The sequence below is a fragment of the Cupressus sempervirens genome, chromosome 10 (genome assembly GCF_028749045.1).
Source record: "Cupressus sempervirens isolate cs-2001-9-10 chromosome 10, ASM2874904v1, whole genome shotgun sequence".
Taxonomy (NCBI): domain Eukaryota; kingdom Viridiplantae; phylum Streptophyta; class Pinopsida; order Cupressales; family Cupressaceae; genus Cupressus; species Cupressus sempervirens.
The window spans coordinates 690,819,347-690,843,608 of record NC_143127.1 but is presented as its reverse complement, the minus strand read 5'-3'; the positions used below and the strand labels follow the sequence as shown (position 1 = coordinate 690,843,608).

Here is a 24,262-nt window from a genome sequence, read left to right as displayed (position 1 = left end):
TCAATTGATTCATTCTTTCTTGATATTTCATCATCCTTTCATTTGTTTTCCTTTTAGGCATTAGATCATTCTGCAGTCTTTTATTTTCTAACCTTAGATTCATAGGTTCTTCATTTGCATTAGTAATCTAATCAATGAAGTATTCTTGCTAAAGGGATAAATGTTGAATTTCATTGTTCTTTTCTTCTATCTCTTCTTTGGCTTTGTATTTTTCTTCCATGACTTCACATAATCGCACTGATTGGATTTCTTGTTCTCTTTTTAGCTTTCTAACTTCTGGAAGATTGGAAATCTTTTTTAATAGGTCTTTGATTTCTTCATCAACTTCATCATAATTTCTTTCAGGATATATATCTTCAATTCTTTCTTCGATGTAGAGATTGTCATTCATTTTTACTACAAGATCTTTCTTTCTTTTCAATGATTGAGAGAATTTCTCCTTTGCTTTCTTAAGTTTCCCAATGGCCAATTCAAGATCCAAATTTTCATTGTCAATAGCCTTATCTAGCCTATATACCTTCATTTCCTTTGATCTTTTCTCAAGTTGTTAAATACTTCTTCTATATGAGGTAGGGAAGGTTATTAAGAGGGGAGGGGTGAATCAAGAACCAATAGAATCTATTTCTTATTTCACCAATTAATCCTTTATATAACATTCTGATCTAATTTCATGCATGAAAGAATGAAAGTAGTAAAACATTCATAACACTTAACATAAGACATAGAAACCTTCCAAATAGAAAGCAAAACTAGGGTGGGGATGATACCCACAAGCTTTAGTACAATAGTATAAAGTTGGCTTGTTAAGGCTTATAATGGATCACTTCTAATGATCTACCCTATTAGGAGCAATAAGGACTATAAGGCCCACCTTGTGAAAGGATTTACAAAATATACAATGAAATATGCACTTGGTAAAGAGATTTTACATAAGATTCTTAAGTCTACCTTGTTAAAGGATTTAACTGATACACCTATTAGGATGAACCAATGGCTGATCTCTGATTTGCAACTTTGATTTTCTATTTGAGATTCCTTGAATTGTAATGATTGCCTTGTTGTAATAGATAAATCTTTGATGTCCCTTATACTACTTGTAGCCTTCTTAATTCTCACTTTTTCCTATTCCTTGCTTATTCAATACTTATTTGGATATGATAAAATGCTTTACATATATACCAATCCAAATCATAACTTATTGAAGTTAGCTACAATAAAAGTTTCATCAAAATCCACAAATTTGGCCCAACTGTTGTAACTCAGTGATGTTCTAATACTCGATAACCACTGTCAACACTTAGAATCATCTAGCACTCAATTGATGAAGAGGCTCAGTTCATACTAATCACTTCCAAGTAGCTTAAACTCGGTCAGAACTGTGTGACTTGGTGAACACTACAAAACTCAACATATACTGAATCACTTAGTTGACACTTCATGGCTCGATCAACACTAGATTCATGTTGCTAACATTATGAGCTTGGTAGACACTAGAGAACATGGTTAACACTAAATAACTTGGTTAACACTGTGTAACTTGGTTAACACTGTGGAGCTTGGTTAACACTAGAGTTTCCATCACTTGCACTGAACAACTCGGTGGATACTGCTACACTTGGCATGAACTGTACATAGGTTCTAAAGATCAGTAGAAACTATATATTGACTAAGTGTGAGTCACTAATAGAAAAAATTACCTTAATGCCAAAAATATATGTGTGTTTGCATATGCAAATAGATAGATATAGGAACACACACATACACACAGATATCTATAGGTATGTTTACATGTATATTAATTGTTTCTTTTTTGTTTTTATCAATTTTTTTCTTCCTTCCCCCTCCATGCTTATGTGCTCTCCATTTACATTTCTTGAGTGGCTCTAAGTATGCATCTAACACTTTTTTTAAATCTCAAGCACTCTGCTTCACCCTAATGACAAGTCATTGAGTGTGATCCGACACGTCGATGCAAAAAACTATGGCACAATTCAAAATCACACACACACACACACACACACACACATGAACTTCCTTATGTAATTTCAAATAGTTGAAATAAAGATCAAATTTACTATAGACTATATTTTTATAAGTATGACAAAAATGTACTATCACAAAAAAAAAGTTTTGTTGATAAGTTAGTCCAAATTCTGACCTTCCTTAAAAGTAGGATCTATTTTCTATACATTTCAACAAATTTATTGATAATCGTGATATATTTACATCAATTAAAAACACTTCCATAAATGCAACATACATAATCACACTAACAATCTCCCAAATGCTCTAGCAATACTAGGATACTCCCCCATAAGAATATCATCAATATTCATGCTAACATAGATAAACCCTATAGATTGAAGGTCACAAAAATAATCTCTAACATCTGCTCAAGAAATGAAGAACATCTTACTAGCAACCACCAAAACATCTCTAATTCTAATATGATCAATCAAATTACTATGTGAGAATAGGAAAAGGTCCATAGACATGGCTCAAATATAACTCTAAGCTTGCAGAATATAAGATCCACAAAATCCAAGCTCAATGCTCCTACATCAGACTCCCAAGGTAAATAGAAAAGTATGTTCCACACTTTGATGCAAAAGGAAATAACTGCACCCAAATTCATCTTGGCCAAAGGCTTTTGATCCACTAAGGACAAGAGAAAAAATCTACAATCCAACAACTCTTCGTCATCCATTCAAACATCAAAATATTTTGTGCCACAACTATCCAATCAACATGCTCACTCAAATGCACAAATTTACCAACATAATGCTTTACAAACAATTTCTACAACTGATCACAGCTAGAAATAATAACACCTTCAAACATGAAATCCTTGTTAGTAACATCATGAATATGCAAACCTAAATCCACAATAATAGTAACATGTAAACTCTCAACCATATTAGCAATAAGTGAATCCACATTAGCAACATGTAAATACAACTCCACATCTGTAGAAACATCCATATCAAAAACATGTAGATGCATATCCATATCAACAACAATAGAATCCCCAACCAAATAATCAACATGTGAATCCAAAATCATATTCACATTAGCAGAAATATGTAAATCCAAATCAACCATATCTTAAGTAACTTGTACATCCTCAATCAACTCCACAGTAACATCAGTAACCATATGTAAATCCTCATTACCATAACTACTCACAATAAGATGCTCTATAATTTCGATGTTAGATCCATCCATTTTCTCATGAAAACCAAAAGATACTACATCATCTTTAGTGAAATCAACCTTTACCTCTTCCTCAATAGAAAAACATCTTCTTCTCTAAACAATCCTTCTAATTGGTGATACAACTCTCTTTCTAATCAAAAGGTGTCAACTAAAACAAGATTTCATCATATCTTCAATCATATGATAGAACTTATCCCAAAATAAATCTAATTTATCCATCAAGTTCCTCTCAAAGTGTGTCTTCCTCACATTACTTATCTAATTTCAAGACTCCAGTTTCCTCATGCTTGGCAATCTTCTTTCCATCTTGACAACCTTCCAAAGTTTGGTGATCTGTTCACTGAAGGAAAATTCTATTTATTCACATCATGATTTCATAACCAAAATGATCCGTTTGTGAGTCATCTACAATTACAAGCTAGAACCACAATCTACCACCTCACAACAAATATATTTAGGGCTCTAGAGGCAATCAATCTAGCACACAACTAACACAAGATCAAAATCTTCTTTGATACTATCTGATGCAGTACAAGGCTAGGTTTACCCCTTTTGGAGGTAACCTATCCCCCAAAAAATAACTACAAAACATAAGTATCACAATTACATAGAGATCCAGATCAATTGCAATACATATTCTCGTAGAAGGATCATAGGATTTTCATCCAACATTTTGGGTTGTGAGGCCTTCTTCACTACACTCATTACAAATAAGAATACACCTCAATCCTCATATGTGAAGATCTATCTCCAAGCTATGATTCCTAAAGATTCTCCTAGATACTCCATGCTTATAGCTAATTAATCTAGACATCTCAAGACTTTATACTTCTACCTAGCAAACTACAAGTCAACCTAGCAGATTAAATTAAATAAACACTTAGGACAAGCCCCAAGTTTTACAAACATAACTAACTTGTATGATAAAATCAAAGCATGCAGCCTTAGACATAGGTCCATATGTCATCCAATGCTCCATATCTAAGATTGCATAAGCTAGCTCCCATAGATCAAAGATCATGTAAACAATCTCCAACGTCTTCCTAGGAAATGAAGAACAAATTACTGGAGCAGCCACCAAAAGAGTTCTAACTCAAATAAGATCAATCCAATCATTATGAAAGCATAGGAAAAGGTCCAAATATATGCCTCAAACATAACTCTAGTCTCAAAAAACATATAGTCCACAAAATCCAAGCTCAATGCTCTTGCACCAATATATATACATACATATATACATACATACATGCATATATATAAATATACACATATGCAAACATATATGTCTATGTGTGTGTGTGTGTGTGTGTGTGTGTACATACATATATCCCATGTCAATCTATATATACATACTTAAATATTATCTATGTGAATGCATGCATACATACAAACATAAATGTAGTATATACATATGTACATACATATATTAACCCAAACTTACACACACATACACATACATAAATAAACACACACATATATAGTATATATTCATACCTATATGTATATATACACGTATGCCTATGTGTGTGTGTGTATTTGTATATATTATGTATGTATGTATATGTGTGTGTGTATGTGTATGTATATGTGTACATGTATGTATGCATACATGCACTTAGATTTAATATAATTAGGTATATATGTATGAATGTTTGCATGCATACATATGTATATGTGTGTGTGTGTGTGTGTGTGTGTGTGTGTGTGTGTGTGTGTGTGTGTGTGTTTATACACTTATTTAAGTATGTGTGTACATGTATATATATGTAGACATCCAAAAATTGGCAAAGACATAAACAACACAATTTTGATCAAAGGACACGGGTTAGGGATTAAATCAGAGAAAAATTGATAAACTTTTAAATTAGTCAATCAATCAAATGTCAAATCAAAAAGTACCTAAAATCATTTTAAAAAGAGAAAAAGGAATTCATAAAATAAAATTAAAAAAAAAGAAAAAGAAAAAAAGGAAAAGAAAAAAGTTGAAATAAATGCAATATTTATTAAATCAATAAATCCATTTATCCTCAAAAAAGTGAAAATCCTCCTTTTTACATTTAAAATAATTGGAAAAATCCTCTTTTATCTCACAAACTAAGTTTGTTGGACTCTTCCTCCTAGTCTCCTATGAGATATTCAAAGTTTCACCTCCACCCTCCTGTCAAAGGAAAAATCTTGATTCTTACGCCAACCCCTTCCAAAATCCTATAGATAGGAGTAAAATTCAAGAGCTAAAGGACCCAAGTTTTAGGCATCTACACTATAGGCACATTTAGAGTTATCATCTTTTAGCATTGTCATCATAGCAAGTTCATGTCATTTTGATAGCATTTTAGCTTTCTCTTCATGTTATTTAGTATCATTTTAGTACATGTTTAACTCATTGCATATTCATTTAATAAAATTCTAGAGTTATTATTGCATTTAGTCATAGATCTTGCATACATCCTTGTAGATCTGCATTTTATACATACTCCCATTTTAGAACTATCACTGAGATGCTGGTCTAAGAGTATTTTTAGTGGTTGTAGTTAGGGAAACATGAGAGGTCCATAGAATTTCCATTGTGACAATAATTTCTTGGGTTTAATTTAGTTCATTGTCATTTTATCTGCACTTTGCATTAAATTCTCATTAATACACAAATCAATTGTGTACAAATTGGTGCCCACCATGGGGCTTGAGCTTATAGCCTCTTTGATCTTCAATATTTCTATCTAATCTTCCATTTTTATTGTAGATCTATGTTTGTTGTTGCTTTCTTATGTAGATTTGATTGGATATAGGTTCTACAACATTTCAAAATCTTCATAATAGTAACATCAAATGATCAAAGGTTTCCTAGACATAGAAAAGGCTGGATCTACAATTTTCTAAGGCTACAACAATTTTGAACTCCATTTTAATGCTTATGAGCAATCCTTTAATGCATTTAAATCTTTCCATAGTGCATCTAAGGCATTTTTTAGTGCATTTAAAGATTTATATAGCACATTTAACATTTTCTATAGCACATTTACTAGTTTAAGTAGCACATATGATAGATTCTTGATGCAGGAGCATCCAGAGGTATAAGGGCAATCCTGTGTCACCCAAAAAAAAAAAATTGTACTTAGACTTAGTTTCTGTTTCATGTCTTTTCATTTTTGGATACCCCATTTGGGTCAAATAAAGGTCCCAACTCTCACAGTTCCACTATCAGTGTGTTTGAAAATCCTGAAAAAATAGAAGCATGCAATTTGGCCATCATTTTGGTGACCTAGAAGGTGTGAATTGGCCAGATGAATATAATTGTGATTTAGAGCATTCCAGAAAAAGAATCAGGTCAAAAGGCCCCACGGTTTGAAAGTTATTGTAGTTTTTTGGGTTTTGGAGACCCCCTAAGAATGCTTCGAAGTCAGGTTACGGGCATTAAATAACCTCGAAAAGGGTCAAAAAATGGGGGACAAGCATAGCTTGTCCATAGGGCTATAGAGCACTTCGAGAGCTTTTCAAAAATGTAAACGGTTCGTCAATCGGAGCTATGGTTCAAAAGTTATGCCTCCCAAAAGTTCGGTTACCGTTTCTGGATTGTTCTAGATTTGCACCAACTTCTAATGCAGCTTCCAAAACCTTTTATTTGGTCAGTGGATGCCTACTAGCACTTTCTAGAATGTACTCCTAGTCCTTAACCCTCCGAGGTCTATTTAAGGAGAATTTTGGTATTGTAAAAGGCAGTTCAGAGTGGAGTTTGAGAGGAGGTACTAAAAGGAGAAATTATCTCTAGATTTATGCTATTGTAAGCCCTTAGGGCATGTTTTGAAGTTTATTTTCTCTGCACTATTTGTACTAGCTTATTTTCTCTATTAATATAATTTTCCCTTTCTATTGGTTCCATTCTGTTCTTGGGTTGTGTCCCCATCAAGTGGTATCAGAGCTGGTTTTCCTGAGTGTGTAGATAGAGCACCGACTATGAGACAGTTTACAACAGAACTGTGTGCTTGTGGGTTTGAGTTAGAAGATGCTTCCACGAAGAGAGCGTGGTGGAAGGGCCATAGCTATTAATCCTAAGGAGGTTAGAGCCCTCCAAAGGTAGGTGCAGGCATTGCAAGAGGATCTTCGTAGAGGAGCAAATATTGCCGTAGGTGACAACAATGAGGATGACAATGAAGAAGAAGTAATGGGACTAGAAGAGGAAGTTGACGGGGAAGTTCTGAATCCTGTAGAGGAAAGGCTTTTTAGGGCCATTACTAAGTTTGGGAAAAGACCTACAATTCAAGTGGGTGTATTTTCAGGAAATCTGAAACCAGATGAGTTGATCGATTGGATCAATGAACTGGAAGAATACTTTGAGTATGAGGATATCAGGGACCCAGATAGGGTTAAGTTTGCAAAGGCCAAACTAAAAGGCCATGCCAAAATCTAGTGGCAAGAGGTTCAATTGGAAAGAAATAGAAGAGGAAAGGAGAAGATCACAAGATGGGATCGCATGGTGGACAAATTGAAGAAGCAGTTCATTCCTGTGGACTACGAGCTGGATCTGTTTAAGAAGATGCATGCGCTAAAGCAAGCAAGAAGATCAATCCAAGACTATACAGAGGAGTTTTACCGACTCTTGATTAGAGTAGGGCATGCAGAAGCAAATAAGGAGAAGGTTGCTCGTTATATCAGTGGGTTGCGACCAAGCATCCAAGAGGAATTAAGTCTAGTAAGAATGACCAGCGTTGAAGAGGCATACCAGTTTTCCCTACGAGTTGAAGAGAAGCTGAATAAAAGGTTTGAAGGAAGAAAAAGAGGGCATGGTCAAGGAGGAAGGGGAAGCGGTAGATCATCTAGAGGCCGCAATGAAACCCAAAAGAAAAATGAAGATGTGGGTACTAGCAGAAACTAGAGGAATGAGGGTTTCAACCACTCCCATGACCAAGACTTTGGAAATCAGAGAGGAAGAGGTAGAGGATGTAGACAAGGAAGAGGAGGCTTCCGTGGTACCTGTTTCCATTACAATGAAGGTCATCGTGCCTTTGAATGCCCTCAACAACAAGGAAGGATAGATAGGAGAGCTGAGGGCCAAGCCAGGGTTGCTCATGTGGATGAGGATGCACAATCATCACATTCAGAGGCTGCAGAAAGAGGAGAGACCTTGGTAAATGAAAGAGTCCTACTAAGTGGTGAGAATGAACCAGGACAACGAAGGAGTTTGTTTCGTACCAGATGCAAGTGTGAGGATAAATGTTGTGACGTGATCATTGATGGTGGTAGCACTGATAACTTGGTATCAGAAGAGATGGTCTCTAAGATGAAGCTCAAGAGGGAGAAACATCCCCAGCCCTATTGGATTTCTTGGGTAAAAGATGATCATAAGGTCTTGGTAAGTGAACAATGTTTAGTAAAATTCAAAATTGGGAGTTACCATGATGAAGTTCTCTGTGATATTATTTCGATGGATGTTTGCCATCTATTGTTGGGTAGACCATGGCAGTTTGATAGACATGCAATACATGATCATCAGGCATTACAGTACCTAAATAGCCAAGGTAAATTGAATCAGAGGCATATGAAGTGGGTAGAATTCTTGCAGATTTATACATTTGTGTTGAAGCATAGAAGTGGAAAATCTAACGGGGTTGCAGATGCACTAAGTAGGAGACAGTCACTACTTACAGTAATGCAAGTTGAAGTAGTTGGGTTTGATGAACTCAAGAATTTGTACCCCGAGGATCCTGATTTTTCTCAAGCATGGAAAGCTTGTAAAGAACCTGTTGCTGTAGATAGAACCAAGTAGTTAGACTATTTGATTCAGGATGGCATGTTGTTCAAAGGTAGTCAATTGTGCATTCCAAGGAGTTCCATGAGGGAAAAAATGATTAAGGAGAAACATAGTGGAGGAATGGCAAGAAATTTTGGTCGAGATAAGACCATTTCCATTCTTAGAGAACATTATTTTTGGCCTCAAATTTCACAGGATGTGAAGAAGTTTGTACATAGTTGCCAGGTTTGTCAAGTTGCCAAGGGGTTTAGTCACAATACTGGCCTATATCAGCCATTTCCTATTCCATCAAGGCCATGGGAGGACATAAGTATGGATTTTGTTCTTGGATTGCCAAGGACACAAAGGGGTAATGACTCAGTATTCGTGGTGGTTAATAGGTTCTCCAAAATGGCACATTTCATTCCATGCCACAAAAATCATGATGCTGTCCATATTGCAAACTTGTTTTTCAAAGAGGTGGTAAGACTACATGGTCTTCCAAGGAGTATAGTTTTTGACAGAGATACTAAATTTGTGGGGTATTTCTGGAGGACATTGTGGAAGAAGTTGAGAACAGACCTAAAATTCAGTTCCACGCATCACCCACAGACTGATGGTCAAATAGAAGTGGTAAATAGAAGTTTAGGCAATTTGCTGAGATGTTTAGTTGGGGATAAGCCCAAGGGATGGGATTTGATTCTACCACAGGCAAAGTTTGCTTATAATAACTCAGTAAATAGGAGTACTGGAAAATCACCATTCCAAATTGTATATGGGAGTAGCCCAAGGACTCCACCAAACCCGAGGAAGATAGAACAAGGGGAGAGGACAAGTGTTGAAGTAGAAGAATTTGCTGAACATATCAAGCGTCTACATGAGGAGGTTCAAGCACACATTACCAAGATGAATCAAGAATATAAAGCTAGGGCTGATCAAAGGAGAAGACATAAGGAATTCCAAGTAGGGGATCTAGTCATGGTGCACTTACGAAAAGAAAGATTTCCAGCCGGTACTTACAATAAACTGAAAATGAAGAAATTTGGCCCTTGCAAAATTTTGAAGAAACATGACTCAGGAAATGCATATGAAGTGGAGCTACCAGATGGTATTCACATTTCTCCCATTTTTAACATTGTAGATTTAACAGAGTATCATGATGATGGTGCAGATGATGAGCTGGTGTTAGAGCCATGTCCAATTCTTGCTTCTAAGAAGGAGGAGATAGAAGACATTCTAGATCATCGTGTGGGTAGGAGTACCAGAAACAAGCAGTATGAAGAGTATTTGGTCAAATGGAAAGGACGACCGATCGAGGACTCAACTTGGATTTCAGCAGCTGAGGTTTCCCATTTGGGATTTCCTCTACCATCCATAAAGTGACAGGGTCACTTTTCAATCTACCCTGGGTGTCTGATGTAGGAGCATCCAGAGGTATAAGGGCAATCCTGTGTCACCCAAAAAAAAAAAAATTGTACTTAGACTTAGTTTCTATTTCATGTCTTTTCATTTTTGGATACCCATTTGGGTCAAATAAAGGTTCCAACTCTCACAGTTCCACTATCAGTGTGTTTGAAAATCTTGAAAAAATAGGAGCATGCAATTTGGCCATCATTTTGGTGACCTAGAAGGTGTGAATTGGCCAGATGAATATAATTGTGATTTAGAGCATTCCAGAAAAAGAATTAGGTCAAAAGGCCCCACGGTTTGAAAGTTATTGCAATTTTTTGAGTTTTGGAGACCCCCTAAGAATGCTTCGAAGTCAGGTTAGGGGCACTAAATGACCTCAAAAAGGGTCAAAAATTGGGGACAAGTGAAGCTTTTCCACAGGGCTATAGAGAACTTCGAGAGCTTTCCAAAAATGTAAACGGTTCGTCAATCGGAGCTATGGTTCAAAAGTTATGCCTCCCGAAAGTTCGGTTACCGTTTCTGGATTCTTCTATATTTGCACCGACTTCTAACGCAGCTTTCAAAACCTTCTATTTGGTTGGTGGATGCCTACTAGCACTTTCTAGAATGTACTCCTAGTCCTTAACCCTCCGAGGTCTATTTAAGGAGATTTTTGGCATTGTAAAAGGCAGTTCAGAGTGGAGTTTGAGAGGAGGTACTAAAAGGAGAAATTATCTCCAGATTTATGCTATTGTAAGCCCTTAGGGCATGTTTTGAAGTTTATTTTCTCTGCACTATTTGTACTAGCTTATTTTCTCAGTTAATATAATTTTCCCTTTCTGTTGGTTCCATTCTGTTCTTGGGTCGTGTCCCCATCAATTCTGTAACACATGCTTATTCCTATAGCGCATTTAATCAAAATCATAAATTGTTGAATCTAACTTGCAGACCTAATTATTGGTTATTTATAGGTCTCTTCCAAGCTAATGAGAACTCCCAGGTCATCGATAGTGCATGACAAGAATGAAGACTCTAAAAAATGTGCCTAGCCTTTGCTAGCGTCAAATCAGGCAAGTGGACCTCGGCCCTTTTTAATTCAAAGAGTAGCATTTCTAAGTTCAAAACCTAGTTTAATAGAAATTTTTGATCTCAATGACCTAAATGGGAGTAGGCCTATGCTCTGAGTTGATTAGAATGCCTAAACTTCTATAAAGATCAGTTACAATCAAATGAGGAAAGAACCCACACATAGCTTAACTAGGAGCCCCTTGTCTTCTATAGTATAAGGGCTTGTAATTGAACAACTATGTCTATTGTGTTTTGGATGTCAAGACAATAGGGATATTCTCTCACTCTCCTAGAGTGATCAAATTTCCAAACCTATTTTTGATGTCCATTTTCCTACTTTCTAGTAGGAAGGATTAGTCAGCCTTAGAAAGGCGAGCACTTGATTTTCCTTAGCAGGGCCAGTGAGAGGGAACACCTTCCAATCTTGCATTCCCAATAAAATGCAAGCCACTTGTGTTTGAAATATAGCCTTCCTCTAGTATTCCCACCAAGAATTGTGCCAAACCTCCTTAGCATTGGTGGGAAGCTCTCTATTACAAGAGAGGTAAATTTGAACATTGTTGGTTTAGAAATCTAAAACCCACTAGTCACTAGCTTTAGACAACCTTGTTAGGAAGCTGTTGTTACTTAGGTTTGCACCCTTGTCCAAGGCCTATGCACGAGGACAACCTAGTGAAACATGGAAACAACCTCCAAGTTGTGGGACTTGAACTGCAAGGTTGAGTCTCCGGAGAAGGCCGGCTTCCTCTTACTATCAGGGCACACCTAACTACTCTTGGAAGAAAAGGGGAAGAAGGGGATGCAAAAAAAAACTCTACCCTACCTAAGCTACAGAGGTGATGCACCAAAATAGAGTGTTCAGACCCATTTTTGCCCATATATGCACTACAAAACAAGAATAGCATTCAAAGACATACACACTCAGACTCATGTCAATCAATAACCACATACAGATCAGAGAACCAGTTGAATAACACAAGGAAAAAGAGTTTCACTTATGAATTATCTAGTAGGCCAAGAATAGATGTAGTATGCCAGTCATAAATCTCAATAGTACACCAATGAGAAGGCAAGATGAACGCACATGCACATTGATGGCTGAAGGAGATGATACAGAATGTTATACAGTTTAGAGACACAGGAAATTTTACACTGCAAACCTGCAAGCAGTAGCAGAGAATAACAGAGAAGGGTCCTCCTTTTGAAAAGATCACAAAATTTCCTTTATAGTTCATGCATAACTAAAAAAAATGATTCTGCATTAACTGCTCAACTACTGCCATTGAACCCCAAAAATATCTGATCAAAGATCACACTCGAGCATGGTTTTGAAGTACAAAACCATATATTTGACTGAAGGAATGCCTCGAGTAGACAGAAGCGGCGCCAATGAATGATCCTGACATAGTAGATGGATCGACTGAGACGGTGGAGTGTTTCCCTATGCCTTGCATTCATTTCTGGTAGGTCAAAATTGATCGCGAAGATCAGATCGCAAGATAACATTGATCATCTTTGCCTCCTGGTTCATGAATCAACAGGGTTGAAGCAAGTCAAATAGGCTATATGAGCCAACTGGGTCATGCGGGCCAATCACCTTTCTTCGTTCTGCCACCTGGGGAAGTCTTTCGTGGTTGACCTTCCGTCATCGAACTAACCGTGCCACCCTTGTAGATATTAATATTAACTATGATGATTACATTAACTGCCAGCCACCAACCATCCTTCTTGACTTTGGCATTAATATAATATTTCCGCGGGCATTTGAATATGGGTATTTCGAAGGAGGGAAGGGCAATACGAATTACAAATTCTGGCAGGAGATTTAAGATATAACATTTTTGGCGACTCGCGGGGGGCATGAGCCTGCTCAATGCATGACCAGTGCCTGTAAACAATCCATTGGGCTATGGAGTCAAAAATGGGTTTGAAAGGTACAAATCTAAGAACTACAAAACCCTAACCCTTCTGCAAAGAAATTGAAACATTAAAAAACCCTAGATCTACCTCTGTAACTGAAACAAAACAAAACTTCCTCTACAACCTGAGACACCTCAAAATCTGCTACCTCACAGGGAGACGACTGTGCCCGTGCACTTCATGAAAAGCAGGAAACAACAGAAAGAACTAAACTACTAATGTACATGGATTCACAATCTTCATCAGAAGCAAGCTTTGAGATAAATCCCATTAACTGGGATGGGCAGAACTTCACCGTTGGGTCTGCTCAGTTGGAATGCATTAGCCTATTTGCGACTGGCAATCAAATAGGGGCCACTCCATAGTGGGTCAAAGTAGAATGTCTTCCTGGTTTTGCTCTATTTGAGTCCCACTTGAGGACTAAATCTCCTTCTCTAAAGGTTCTGGCCCTTGCCTTCTTATCAAAACTCCTTTTCATCTGCTGCTGATGCATCTCCAGGGCTTGCATGGCCTTGTTTCTCTTTTCTTCCAGTTCAATCAGCTCTGCCATTCTTACTAACATGGCATTATCTTCAATCAGTTCCAGCTGATGAGCCAACTCCAAGGAAGGGAATTCCAATGAAATTGGGAGTCTAGCCTCCCTACCATATACCAGCACAAAAGGTGAATTCCCAATAGATCTCTTGGGTGTTATCCTATCAGCCCATAGAGCAGTTCTTAATTTCTTATGCCAGACCCTCTGATTGTCTTCTATTGTCCTCTTTATGATTCTGATCAGATTCTTGTTGGAAGACTCAGCCAAACCATTTCCCTGGGGATAATAATTTGATGATGTGCTTAGGTAGATATTGTGATTCATTTTCCATGCACAAATTTGGGTTCCAACAAAAGATTTAGCATTATCTGAGATGATAGTAGAAGGAGCACCAAACCTAGACACAATCCCATCAAGGAATTCAACAATTGATGGTTTTGTGGCATCCTTCAAGGCAATTGCTTCTGTCCACCTAGTGAAATAATCAGTAGTAGCCAAAATCCATTTATGACATGCATTAGATGGAGGATTAATAGGGCCTATAAAATCCAACCCCCACTGGGTAAAGGGCTGATCCACCTGAATAGGATGAAGGGGGAGAGCTGCAAGCCTTTGTTTGCCTGAAAAGAAAGCACATTTCTCACATTTTCTAACATACCTATAACAATCATGGAATAGAGATGGCCAATAATAACCAGCCCTCATGATCTTCATGGCAGTTTTTCTTGCAGAGAAATGGCCGCCATCAGGGCCATAATGAAGTTCTTTAATCATCCTTTCAGCCTGATCCTCTTCAATGCATCTCAATAGGGTCCCATTAAAATCCCTCTTGAATAGGATACCATCAACTACAACATAAGGAATGGACTACAATCTATATTGTCTTCTTTTAGCTCTGTCCAATTCCTAAGGGTATCCATCCCCTGATAAGAAGCTCTTCATATTATTTATCCAGCTCTTTGGGCCGTTAACATTTCCTTCCTCCTGCTGCTCTGTTAATACCATAGCAGCCTCTTCATCAGAATCTTGACGTAATAACATTTCTTTGCACAATCCTCTCCCTCTTACCAGCTTGGTAATCTGAATATCAACATCATATTCCATTACCCTAGTGATCCATCCAGCTCTCTTTTCACTGATATCCTTGCTTAACAGAAAATCTTTTACACTGGCATGGGGCACCAACAAATGGATCCTATTGTGGGATAAGAGGTGCTTGAATTTCTTCAAGGCTCTAATGATTGCAAGGGCTTGCTTCTTAACAAAGCTATACTTATCTTCATATTCTTTGAGCCCTTCACTAAAGAAAGCTATGGGCTGCTCCTCATCCTTGCCATTTGTTTGAGTCAAGACAGCAAAGATACTTGACTCACCACCTAAAGTGTAGAGGATGAAATCTTTCTCAAAATTTGGGTTCATGAGAGTAGGGGCTAAGGCTATGGCTGTCTTGATCTCTTCAAAACTATCCTTCCCCTCCTTGGTCCATGAGAAGACCATGTCTTTCTTAAGCATTGCTGTAAGAGGTTTCACCATGGTAGCAAGATTAGGGATAAACCTTCTCACAAAGTTTATTCTACCAAGGAAACTTTGCAGCCCCTTCTTGTGTTTAGGAAGAGGAAGGGCAAGTATTGCCTTTGTTCTTTCTGGATCAATGGTCAGACCGTCCTCAGATATAATGTGTCCCAATAATTTTCCTTGGCTTGTAGCAAAGACACACTTGGCTGGATTGAGGGAAACCCCACACTCTCTACATCTTAGAAATACCTGCCTTAGATGATCAAAATGATTTTCTACATGTTTTAAATATACAGTTATATCATCAAGGTATACTAAGAAAAACTTATCAATTAATTTTTTGAAGGCCATCTCCATTGCCTTCTGAAATGTGGCAACTGCATTTGTTAGTCCAAATGGCATCTTGTAGTAAGCATAGGTGCCCCATTTAGTAGTAAATACTGTTTTATGTCTATTAGATTCTTTAACCAACACTTGGTTGTAACCAGAGAATCCATCAAGAAAAGAGAATCTCCTTGACCCACTGACCTTGGATAGAATTTTCTCCATGGAAGGGAGAGGATGGTGATCTTTAAGAGAAGCCTAATTAAGATCCCTAAAGTCCACACACAATCTGATTTCCCCATTCTTCTTCCTTATAGGGACAAGGTTAGCTACCCATGATAAGTGTTTGACAGGAAATATTATATTGGCCTCTATCAACTTGGATAATTCTTTTCTCATTAGGGGCTCAATCTTAGGATTCACTGGTCTCTGTTTTTGCCTTACTGGTTTGGCCTTATCAACTAGATCTATGGTATGCTGAAACAAACTAGGGTCAAACCCTTTTAAGTCATCATATGTCCAAGAAAATACATCATTAAATTCTTGAGATAAATGAATGAAGTTTTCTTGCTTAGTTTCAGAACATACCTTCCCCATATTTAGAGATTTTCCATCAGCAATTGTAACTGAGGCATAATCATCCTTTTCTGCAGCTAGATTCATTCCTTTGCCTCTTGTTTGATCATCAGGATTAAAAACACTCTCCAAAGTAATGAGACCCTTGGGCAACTTGTTAGAACTAAGGTGAATGATCTGATCACCATACTGATCTTGCAGCCTTAACTGGTTTCTATCTGAGAATTCTGCCTCATTCTGCAAGAAACTCACAATTTGTTCATCAGAGTCAAACACTTGCCAATGGGTGTTGTTTTCAGGGATGACAGGCCTCATTACCACCCTAATTTGTTGCTTCTTCTCCTCCTCAAGATCCCCTAGTACATCATAAGCTGCACCCACCGCTGCAAGTCTATCAACATGTTTATTTTCTTTCCTAGGAATGTTCTGAATATTAAATGCATTGAAACCCTCAAGAAAATCCCAGACTCTGTGTTTGTAAGACTTGAGCAGGCCATTTTTGGTGATATTTTGGCCTCTCACCTGATTGACTACCAAATCACTATCTCCATATACTTTCAAGGCTTGAATCCCTCTCTTTTGGGCAAGTAGGAGACCTTGAATCAAGGATTCATACTCGGCTACATTATTGGTGCAACTGAATTGGAGCCTAAAGGAGAAGTAGTATCTTATTTGTGTAGGAGAGACCAACATAACAATGGCCCCTGATCCATTTCTATTCCTTGATCCATCAAAGTACATACTCCATATTCCATTTATATCATCATTAGTCCCAACAAGATCAGGAACTTGAGCCTCTTTCTCTATTATGCAATATGTACTAAGGCTCGTCTCAAGAGTTTCCGACATAGGCTCAAACTGATATGCATTTTCCCACTCATCCAAGAAGAAATCAGGAATCTCTGCTATGGAAGTGATAGGCTCATTTACTATGTCATTTTCACCCATCTCTAGAATAGGGCAATTCATATTGATGAAGTTGGGGGTATAAGATTTAGTGTGATGAAAGGCTTGAGGTTCTGCTCTAATTGAGGCATTGGCTCCATATCTGGTCTTAAATGACATATATGACCAATCAACAGATATGAATCCACCAATCTGAGCAATGAAGTCTCTTGAAAGATAGATGGCAAAATAGGCTTGACTTCAGCAATAGATATATCTTGAATCACAGTGCAACCAGGGCATGCATGTAGGGCCATCTCCACATTCCTAAGGATACCTATGGTTTTGATGGTACTACCATCTAGTTTTAACACATCCCTAACAATGGGCTCATATTTCATTCCTAAAGCATCAGCAACGCACCTAGGCATTACTGAGCTACTAGCCCCTGAATCTATCATGCAATTATGGACTAATTTGCCTCCTATGATCAGAGAAACATAGAATGGGGGAGGTCTAACCTTTTTACTTGTTTCCACATCTTCTGCTAGTTGTACTAAACTTGTGGCACTCTCCATGATAGATGGCTGATCCTTGAGTTCAATATTTTCTAATTCTTGTTGCAGCATCCTCTTTTGCATTGGTATGGTAGCAACAACATCCCACATAGAGATATTCACATTGGTTTTCTTCATTTGCTCTACCACACTGAAAGGTGCATTAGGAACTTTGGTAGAAACTTTGGGAGCTGCACTTATAAGAGGTTGAGATGGGGCAAAATAAGGATCACCTGCATCTTTCTTTCTTGGATCTTGCTTTTGCTGTTGTGAAGTACTTGTTTGTTCATTTGCTGCTTGTATATGAGGTGTAGCACTTGAAGTTGAGGCCTGCTTAGGAGAAGGAGGGGCAGCATGTTCCATAGCTCTCTTCCTGCTTCTTGTGTTGTGAGCAACATAATCCTGGTTTACATTACAATGCTCCCCAACCTGATGATTCATGAAAGAGCAATCATCACATCCTTGAATATATGATGCCTCCTTGGGATGATCCTCCTTGTATGATTGCTTTGCTGTAGGTTCTTGGACAGTTAGGGCCATATAAGATTTTGCCTTCTGGCACATGCAATAGGTATAAGAATAGTTGCAAGAAGGACAAAAATCTTGATATTGGGCCAAGTTATTTTGAGGGACTATAGCTCTATTCTGATTTTAGCTTGAAGCAGAAGCATGACTATTTTGCCTACCCTGATCAAAGGAGCTATTCCACTGATTAGGAAGCCTACCACCACTTGGAGCTTTATATTGCAGTTGGGGAGGCTTGCCACTTTGAGCTTGCTTCCTTTCTAAGGCCACCACCTTGTTACTCATTTTTTGTATCATAGAGAAACTATCCTCTAATCTCTTCCCCTGGTCCTTCAACTCCCTCCCCTGCTCTTGCAATTTTTTATCCAGGGTCTTGTCTCTTTTATCTGTATTCAGCACTAGACCTTGGAGCATTTCTTTGAGCTCATCTATCCCATTTGAGGATGTACAAGCTCGAGGAATTGGAGTAAGGGTTTGTGATGTAGAAGTTGTAGGAAGAGGGGCCATTGCTGGTTGGTGATTAGGAACATCAGGAAAGAAAGGCATAGGGGGCCTTGGAGCCAATTTTCCTTCTTGTATTAGGATGTTCTCAGCTTTTATGGCTATCTCATAAGCATTAGGCAAGGTATCTCCTCCCATAGTTTGGATTGTAGTGGCAATATCACTGTTAAAAGCTCTAAGGTAATGCAAGAAGGCATTACCAGGGGTAGGTTTCACTGCAGTAGGTATTCTATCCCATGTCTTTTGGAATCTATAATTAAAATCAGTCATACACTCATGGAGGGCTCTTTTTATTGTAGTCAACTGCTCTAATAGTGACAGATGGTCACTTCTATCCTCAAAATGTTTGCATAATCCTACTCCTAGTTCATCCCAATTAGTTATAGAACCATGAGCTAAGCCTCTATACCACTGTAATGCTTTTCCTTTTAAAGATGAGGCTACAAGTCTAACAACAACATCATCCTCTGTAATACCATGAATATTATAGACATTTGCTACTTCTTGGATATGCTCTAAAGGGGAGATGGAAGTTTCACCAGTAAAATCAGGTATACATTTTAGTGCAGATACTGGTATATCATGTCTTTGGGCTAACAATAGAGGACTCCCACCATTAAAGGTGGCAAAAGCATGAACTCTTGGCTGTGCCATGTAAACAAGTGTTCTATTGATGAGTGTTGATGGCAATCTAGGCTGAGTTCGGACAGTAGGATGAGTAGAGATAGATCTTATAGGTATATTAACTGTTATTCTACCCCTAACTGGTGATAATGAAGTTCTAATCCTCCTTCTTCTAGGATTCGAAAGAGAAAGCTCTTGACATTGAAATTTACCTTTGGAAGATGCCCTTGTTTCAGTTCTGGGCATGAATCAGTGCAACTTTGGCCTAGAACCAGATTTGTTGATGTTCAAAGTCCCCAGGTACTTTGAAGAACCAGCCTCTTGAAGGCTTGAATACTGAAGCCAACACTACCTCTTCAGCATTAATCTCTGAAACTCTTCCTTCTTTGACACCAGTAGACTTTAAATCTTCAATAGGATTGTCCCACCGGGTGTGCTAAAAATTGTTGTCACTTAGGTTTGCACCCTTGTCCAAGGCCTATGCGCAAGGACAACCTAGTGAAACATGGAAACAACCTCCAAGCTGTGGGACTTGAACTGTGAGGTTGAGTCTCCGGAGAAGGCCAGCTTCCTCTTACTATCAGGGCGCACCTAACTACTCTCAAAAGAAAAGGGGAAGAAGGGGATGCAGAAAACAACTCTACCCTACCTAAACTACAGAGGTGATGCACCAAAATAGAGTGTTCAGACAAATTTCTACCCATATATGCACTACAAAACCAGAATAACATTCAAAGACATACACACTCAGACTTATGTCAATCAATAACCACATACAGATCAGAGAACCAGCTGAATAACACAAGGAAAAAGAGTTTCACTTATGAATTATCTAGTAGGCCAAGAATAGATACAGTATGCCAGTCACAGATCTCAACAGTACACTAATGAGAAGGCAAGATGAACGCACATGCACATCAATGGCTGAAGGAGATGATATAGAATGTTATACAATTTAGAGACACAGGAAATTTTACACTGCAAACCTGCGATTAGTAGCAGAGAATAACAGAGAAGGGTCCTCCTTTTGAAAAGATCACAAAATTGCCTTTATAGTTCAGGCATAACTGAAAAAAATGATTCTGCATTAACTGCTCAACTACTGCCATTGAACCCCAAAAATATCTGATCAAAGATCACACTTGAGCATGGTTCTGAAGTACAAAACCAGATATTCGACTGAAGGAATGCCTTGAGTAGACATAAGCGGCGTCGATGAATGATCCTAACACAGTAGATGGATCGACTGAGACAGTGGAGTGTTTCCCTATGCCTTGCATTCATTTCTGGTAGGTTAGAATTGATCGCAAAGATCAAATCGCAAGATAACATTGATCATCTTTGCCTCCTGGTTCATGAATCAATAGGGTTGAAGCAAGTCAAATAGGCTATATGAGCCAATTGGGTCATGTGGGCCAATCACCTTTCTTCATTTTGCCACCTGGGGAAGTCTTTCATGGTTGACCTTCCGTCATTGAACTAACTACGCCACCCTTGCATATATTAATATTAACTGTGACGATTACATTAATCGCCAACCACCGATCGTCCTTCCTGACAGGGCCAGTGAGACACGTGTCATCAGGATGCGATGTCGCTAACATTATCTTCTGAGAAATTCCTCATAGCGAGATGGGGACCATCATAAATCTGTCTCAATCTGATGATCAGAACTGCCTCGTACTGCTCTGTGCTATCCTTACCCTAGGCCCATCATATCTGGTGCCACCTCAACAACCACTTACGCCTAAATGACACCTGGAAACATCTCAACGACTGCACCCTGGCAAGACCTGGCCCCACTGACATGTGGCAAAAGGGTGCCATGTCGCTATGGTAAAGATCACACATCTTCACCATGGTGACATGGCGACAGTCGTTGATCTTCTCTAATCTAACGGTCACAAAGACCCACTTCCCTATGACCTTCCTCCCTCGTAATTCGCTGGGCCCGCGGTACATGTGGCACTTCCCTGTTGGTCCGTCAATTTTTTAATCCCTACTGCGCTGGCGGCATGAAATACGATCACACCAGGACAGTTGGCGAAAGGGCACCATGTCGCTGATGTTATCTCCCAAGCGGTTTCTGATGGCGAGATAGCGCCAGCCATAGATCTCTGCAGATCTAACGATCATGAGGACTCGTCTCTTGACTGTGCTGGCTGAATTGAAGATCTAGCGCACGTGGCTCCCTCTGATTTGCTGTCGTGACACCAGACTCTGCCAACTGGGAAAATGAAGTACCTGACGTGACCCAACTGCTTGCCTGAAACCTCGTCGCTTATCTTCTCCGGCCTACCAAACCTTGCCGTCGAACACGCTGACTCACCGTCGTCGGCACACCTTTTCGACGAGCGCTATGTCGCCATGGGAATTTCTTGAGCAATGCGTGATAGTGACATAACGCCTACGGCACCGCAGAAAATTTTTGACCCGTCCTTCGTTGTAGCCCCCTACTGGACCCACCGGACACATGTTTTCCCGGTGCTATGTCACGAACATAAAGTTCGTGCGGCTTTCGATGGCGAGATAACACCAGCCATAGATCTGACCTAGATCTAATGACAGAGAACTTTGTGGGCCATTTGAACTTTTACAAGGTTTGAACTTTGGCATTAATATAATATTTTCACATGCATTTGAATATGGGTATTTCGAAGGCGGGAAGGGCAATACAAATTACAAATTCTAGTGGGAGATTTAAGATATAAAAAAAGCCATTTTCTTCCATTTTCTAGGTGTGCGTGGTTTTATATTTTATTTTTGTTTCTACTATTATTGTGCTTTTATGTGTTTTAAAGCTTAATAATAAACTCTAGTTAAGATCACAATGTTCCAAGAGACATAACTATAAACTGATATGAAAAAATCAAGTTCAATACAAGAATGCTAGTGAAGACCTTGAAATGGTGCATTTACTACATTAAAAAATGCATTTGTCATATCTTGTGACACATTTGAACTCTTTTATAGTGCATTTGATTGTAGAACAACACTTTTGAACATTTAAATAGTGCATCTACTCTTCAGTACTGCACATTTGATATGTAAAACAATGCATTTGAACATTTAAGCAACACATTTTCCCTACAAAAAAACACATGGTGAAAAAAAGAATATTGCATACACCAACAAAAATAGTGCATTTGAGCAATCCTATAGCACATTTGAGAAAAAAGCTTAAATAGAGGCTATCCTTATACATGCCACTGGCAAACAGACAACAAATTCAGAGACCCTCTTTCCTCATTGATATTTTCCAAGACTGAGAGATTCTGAAATTGACCTCACCATTTTTGGAAAATGAAAAGTTACAAGTTATATTCAAAGATTGTTATCCAACAATATTTGTTGCTTCACCTCACATATCAAACCAAAAATGTCTAGAGATAAACATCTATTCCCTACTTGACTTCTCGAAAGTGAGCTCACCATTATCAATAATACCAAACACCTTTTTTAAATTTAGCTTGTTACTCCAAATGAACCACAGTCAATAGAAACCCTCATATTGTGAAAATGCATAAGATTTATTGGAATCCTATCCATGTCTCATGCCACTATGTAAAACTAGTGTAGTCACAAAACCAAAATGATCACCAATATAGGTGAGTGCTAGAATAGCCAATAGAACCATCAAACACACAAAATCTTTGGATTTTGTTGAACCTATCACACCAATGGATTTCTCATTAAATACAGTTACTCATGAGTCACCCTTATTCAAACAAAATTTAGAACATTTTTCCAAAATGGGTTCATCCAATGCATGGGACCAAAAAAGCATCAAAACCAAAATTAAGGATTTTTAGCAAAATCCTAAGCTTGTCGATATCATTGTTGAAAAATAAAAAGAATATTACATACTCGCATTAGCACAACAAGGTGCAAAGATGCCCTTCGACTTTGATGTAACCCACCTTAAACGAGATGAAGAAGAATTACCTTTAGACATTGTCACAAATAAACTACAAGACCTACAATTGGAAATAGAAAGGATGAAGCGAGGAAAAATATAACTCGTAGAATTTAGCCTCAAAAAGGTGTGTCCCCTTCCATTTGATAAAAGCATTACTTTCACACCTTTCCCTTAGAATGTGAAAATACAAAAATATGACAAATATTTTGGTACATAAGAGCCCCAAGATCATCTTAGACAATTTTATACTCTGAGTATGGAGTTTGTTCATGACACAATATACCTAATGCGTCTATTTCCTAGAAGCCTTGGTGGGTAAGACATGGAGTGGTTCTTAAAGCTACCCTCCAACATCAAGTCCTTTGATCAATTGGCTTCCATTTTCATTGCCCAATACTCTTATAATATTGAAAGGGAAGTTACGATGATCAATTTGTGTAACACGAAACAACTTCCCAGAGAGTCACTCAAAGTCTTCCTACAAATTTGGAGACTCACATTTTCCAAATACCACAGAGACATCCTAGACAAAGAGAAGATTGACGTCTTCATCAATAGTCTCTCTAAACCCATAAACTATTGGCTCTAGCTCCAAGGGCCTAAAGACTTCAAGACTACCCTAGAGAATTCCTTCAAAGTAGAAGAGACCCTGATAAAAAATGATATCATCAAGTTATCAAAAGATGGTAAGGGTTTCTCAAACAACTCCTCACAAATTCACAATTCATCTAATTGGTCCATTGATAAACAAAAGTCATGGTGGATAAATAACAACAAAAATATAGTCAACGATGGGGTGGTTGAAGCTAACCATGTTAAACCACAAACCTAACCCCATCCAAATCAATAGTATCCTATTGTCAATAACACCAATCCAAACACACCTTAATAAGATAATGCCTATCCATTTTACTGATGTAACACGACAAATCCCTTGATGTCTAATTAACAAGTCACTTATAATCAAGCCCCTACTCCAAGAA

The 24,262-nt window shown here is 38.2% G+C and overlaps 1 pseudogene; it reads right to left on the bottom strand.

Annotated features, from left to right (window-relative positions):
• LOC149535723 (LRR receptor kinase SERK2 pseudogene) overlaps positions 1–20,964 on the bottom strand; it is a 57,284-nt pseudogene extending 36,320 nt beyond the window's left edge.
• Between the last annotated feature and the right edge of the window lie 3,298 nt (positions 20,965–24,262).